The sequence below is a fragment of the Morus notabilis genome, unplaced genomic scaffold (genome assembly GCF_000414095.1).
Source record: "Morus notabilis unplaced genomic scaffold, ASM41409v2 Scaffold24, whole genome shotgun sequence".
NCBI classification, from domain to species: domain Eukaryota; kingdom Viridiplantae; phylum Streptophyta; class Magnoliopsida; order Rosales; family Moraceae; genus Morus; species Morus notabilis.
The window spans coordinates 172,031-177,390 of record NW_010368056.1 but is presented as its reverse complement, the minus strand read 5'-3'; the positions used below and the strand labels follow the sequence as shown (position 1 = coordinate 177,390).

Here is a 5,360-nt window from a genome sequence, read left to right as displayed (position 1 = left end):
TTCCGATCTACTAATGATTTTGCCTCTTTACTCAAATTTCAACATATTTCTATGAGAAATCTAAACAGAGAGGTTATGTTAAGCATAGCTTTCAATTGGGCTATGTGAAACAAGTGTATATTCCTATACTACTCGTAAATCAACTAAATCTCTTTGTGAAATTTAGTTAAATAACACACTGTTCAATATCGGTTTAATCCCAATCAACTTTTCAGCAAATTGAAATTACTATTTTGCTTATGATGGCCGATCAGTAAACAAAAAATGAACAAGAGAGATTATATTGAACAAACTAATCAGTATCAATATAGCAAAAGTGAGCATACACAACGTCAAATTATAGATCTAGGTACTTTATCATCCCAGCCAAATAAATTTAGCTCATAATTGTTCTATTTAGTTCAACAAAATAGACAGCCATAGTTTGAGTACAGAGGAAGAGGAAAGATAAACCAAAATGAGGAAAATAGCAATAAAGACAAGATGAAGCTTGGTAGTCTATTTTTGTGGCTTCACTCCTTAAGATTTCCAGCTCTAAATTCGTCACCTCCCGTACTCGTCCTTCCTTTCTCTCTTTCTCTCTAGTTTTCTTTTTGCTCTCTACTGCCTTCCTTTCTCGGTACCCTCTTGTTCTATTTTCTCTTTCTTTCTAGCTAGTTTTATTTTTGCTTCCTGCGGCTCTTCTCTTGAGGAAAATAAAGTGCACTTCTCTTTAGGGCAACCAAGGATGCTGAGGTGGTTCCTACTCAGAGGTTGGGTCCAACTGACTAAGCACAAAATCCACATTCTGTGTACTTTGTCTTAATTCTCGCATAGAGTTATGCGCTAACGTCATCCATTATCTGCCTGTTGTCACATTTTTACTGCAACAAATGTTGTAGCATTTATCCTCACAAAACCTACAAATAAGAAACAACACCTCTTGGACACATGTTAGCCCCTTCCTTGATCAAGTTTTCTTCAAAAACATTCTTTTTTCCCCTCTGCAATACATTCTTTTTTTTATCCTTTCAAATGTGACCCTCATAAATATTTTTTTACCCTCTAACAGTCCTATTGAAATAATTTCTCTTCATATAATGAAAAGTGAATGATGGACAGTGCGCAACAGTTGGCGAGCAGTGTGGAGAATGGGAAATTGATACCGCTCGCATTTTTATTCCGTAATATGTTTTATTATGACAATACCTTTTTAATTATATGTATGTAGTATGGTTTTAAGAAGAGTGAGACTTCATTTATAATTTAAAAGTTAACGTATGATTTAAAAAAAAATGCTGTAAATTTCACCTTAATTAATTGAAGTATTTTAAGCGGGTTTCATGATAGTAAGTTTAAGAGACGACTTCCTAGATTGGGTCGTCACAAGAACAAATAAAATATGACCATATAATATGGAGTAACAAACATGCCCTAAAATTGTAGGTCACAAAATAGTGAGAATTAAAACTACCTAGAAAATATATGAAAATCATTACAATAAACAAATATTTAAATAAAAATATTTTCTGGTAGCTCATATGCATCCATGTAAGGAGTGTACATCCCAATGCCCTTTTTTTAAAAGGAAATGTTAAATTTTGTGGGAGAGCTCTGTAACATAATAACCGAGACAATTTGACATGTTTAGACTCACGACAGGCGAGTACATAAACATTCACTATTATCAAATTCTCACAATTAAATATGCCTTATAATAATAATCACATAATATAAATTTTATGGCGTCAATCATCAACAAAATGCCCAAGAAAAAATTTGTTTAAAAATTGTGTGAATTAGCCACCCATAAAAATATAAAATCAATAATATAAAAATATTAAAAACATGATTTTATGGTGATCCAAACTCAAAATAAATCATTTTATTGCGTGGAAAATGAAAAACGGAGCACAACGGAGAAAACGGCGGTCAAAACGGACTTCGGATGTGTTCATACGGACCAGTCAAACTTTAGTCAAATTTGTTTTTGAAAAACGACATGTAATTTTGGGGGCAAAACTAAAAATGACAAGTCGTTTAGAAAAACGACCGCAAACTCTAAAACTCAAAATTAAATGACATGCCGTTTATGTCGTCTTCAACCCCCAGCCGGTCAAAATGACCCGGTCCGTGCCCACAATCCGACCCGGCCATATCTTGGCCTCCGGAATTTCATTTTTGACGATTCAAAAGGCGTTTTTTGCTAAATTTCACCCTCTTTTGATCCATAACATCAAAATGACCTAAAACCCTCAAAATCATGGGCGAAAATTAAAACCAAAAACCGGCCATTTTTAAACTTCGAAACATAATGAATCCGGCCAAATCTACCCACGAAACTCAAGGAAATCATCACCCATAAGCTATACTTGAAGTGGGTAACCTCAAAACAACGTTTCCTTGAGCTAAAATACGGATTTAGATTTTGAATTTTTCTTCCACCAAAAATGGAAAAAATTTGAAAAAACATAACTCTAAACCCAAATAAATTGGCTCTGATACCATTTGCTATATTTAAATGATCTAAACTAGATCATAATAACTAATCTGGCCTAAAATTTGAAAATGTCACAAAATTCTTATTTGGGATTTAGGCATACCTCATATTTCAGTGGGCAGCGGAAAAGCGTCGTCAACAGTCTCCGGAATCTGCCAATGGCCGACTGGAATCCATAGAGAACCTGCAAATAGGAAGAAGAGTTGCAATAGGTGCTCTTGAGCTCCTCCCTATCTCTCCCTCTCTCCACCGTTCGGCCACCCCTAAAAAAACTCCAACAAGCACAAGCCCCCTTCTTACTAAAGAAGGGGTGCTGCCCATATAAACCAAATAAGCCTAAGGGATTTTAAGCCATATTCAATGGAGAGGGTATTTAGTCCAATTGGCTGATAAAATATTATGAGATTGAGAGAGTTCATATGCAGTTAATAAAACAAGAGTTCATCTCATTATAGACTGATATTTAACATACATACATGTGTTACTTCACATTAATACAATTGTTCATAAGATATTTTAATTAATTACAGAGTGAATTATTATGATTACGAGAGTCCACATGAAATTACACCAAGGACTCCTCAACTTGCCGAACTCAAATTAGCGGCCGAAGAATTAAGTACTACTGTGAAACAAATTAAGAAATAAGCCATTTTATGGCCCAATCAAACAATGAAGAGAAAGCAGCCAGAAGAAAACAACAAGTCCACTGCCTCACATTCAGATTCTTACCACTTAGAAGGCCTTTTCCAAACTGAATAGCGATAAATTGAAAGAACACTACCGTAACAGAAGCCGCCAAAAACCAATAGCTCTGAAGAACAACCATAAAAACCTCTTTCTTTGCCAAGTTGATGACATTCAACAGATTGATGAGTTGGCAAAGTGTGAAAGTGTTGAAGATGAAGGTTTCCCAAACATCTTTATCTCTTTTGGTTGAGGCATGTTTTCCCAGAATAATGGAGTACTCAAAGATGATGAGCAGAAGAATAACTTGATAGCAAACTTGAATGGCTATGTTTATCCATATGGTTTTGGTAATGAGTGAATGAGTTCTCTTAGAGGGTCGTCGATCATCGTCGCAATTTAACTCCATTGCCATCATTAATCCACCAAGAAGACACAAAATCAAGTTCACCCATGTCATGTGAATTGATGATAAGGGGGATTCTCCTGAGTGCATTGTCAAAACTAAGATTATGATCAACCCGGATATCCAAGCAGTGAGCTGAAGTTGAAAGAACTTCTGAAGGCTTTCGTATTGCTGTTTACCACGCTCTCTTATTCGGATTACCGATGGATCTGGCCTATTCTTAAGGGAGACATCAGAAACGGCTTTTGCCATCACAGTGCACCTACCATCCTGAGTGATCCCCACATCGGCCTCTTTCAGAGTTAATGCGTCACTCGCCCTTGACCATCCATAGAAGGCAACTACTTTTCCATTTTCTTTCAATTTTTTGACCATAAGTAGCTTGTCCTCAGGGAGGGAATTTCCCATTACAGTGATCTACTCCACTAGTTTCCTCTGCATCTCTGACTCGACCGATATCCCTCGAATATTTTCAGCTTCAGTAATTTCCTCATCATTTGAACCAGGCCTGAAAAATCCCAATTCCCAAGCAATGGATTTCACTCTTGGTAGCTCATCTTCTGAGACTAATTTGATGACCAATCCTGCTTCTCTAAGAGCTTCCACAAGGGACTTAATCTCTTCCTTACATGGGTACTTGAGACCTACAATTGCCAACAAGCTAAGCCCATCTCTCTTGAGTTCTCTAACCTCAGTCTGTCCATAAGCAAATGCAATTGGTCCAAGACCATTGTTCTCCATATTTTTAATTACATTCTCAAACATTCTCTTTTGATCATTCACTATTGCATGCCTTTCACCTCTAGTGTCATAGAAATGTGAGCACATTTCCAATATTGTTGAAGGAGGTCCTTTCCAGTGCAAGTGCAGAAGACTTTGTTCCTCTTCTTCGTCGCTGATTTTTCTCATCAAAACCTCACAACCTTTCTTGCCAGAGCTCAATGTTCTTCGGTACTCAATAACTTGAGACTTTTCATCTGAATTGCTATCTCCATTAATGCACGAGAGGAGAAAATCATCCTTTGGACTAACATGAACCCACACTCCAATTCCTCGGTCCAGTACCGAATCAGTAACTACTGATTTGTCTTGTGTTCTGCCAGCTACGTCTTTCTCGCCCATCCAAAACTCCTTGATCTCAATTTCCTCACACAAGTGGTCACCAGATGCATCAATTATGAGGAAGGTGACCAGCCCCATGGTGCAACAACTTGACAAATAAGATAGAAAAGATTATAATATAAAAAGGACAAACAAGAAAAGAAAGAAGAGGGAAGAAAAGGAGAAATGTTGAAAAAAAAGAGAAAGAAGTAAGAAAAAAAAAAAAAAAAAAAAAAAAAAAAAAAAAAAAAAAAAAAAAAACGGTCAGCGTGCAAAACCACTGTGCAACGTTGAAACAGATTTGCACATAGTTATGAAGAAAAGATACAGAATACCATCTTATGTCAACACCCCCCAAGTTAAAAAAAAAATTCAAAAACATCTATTTTGTTAATCAAACCCAAAAAAAAAAATACACGTTGACCATTAAATATTCCTAAATGATGAAAATACACCTTCATGCATCATAAAATGATCATATTTGAATTCGGGGATTAAAATTAATATTTTTACGCTTATTTAATCAACAAAAATGAGGTTAAACAATCTTTGCACACTTAAAACTATACTTGCACTGTAATATGGTAAAAACATGTTATTATGAAGGGTAAGATAAATGCAACGAGCAGCTTGACGAACAAGATTACTTGGCTATTCCTACTTATACATCTCAAACTTTACATTCAT

The 5,360-nt window shown here is 35.9% G+C and overlaps 1 pseudogene; it reads right to left on the bottom strand.

Moving 5' to 3' along the window:
- The window catches only part of LOC21402925, a 10,009-nt pseudogene extending 4,649 nt beyond the window's left edge, over positions 1 to 5,360 (bottom strand).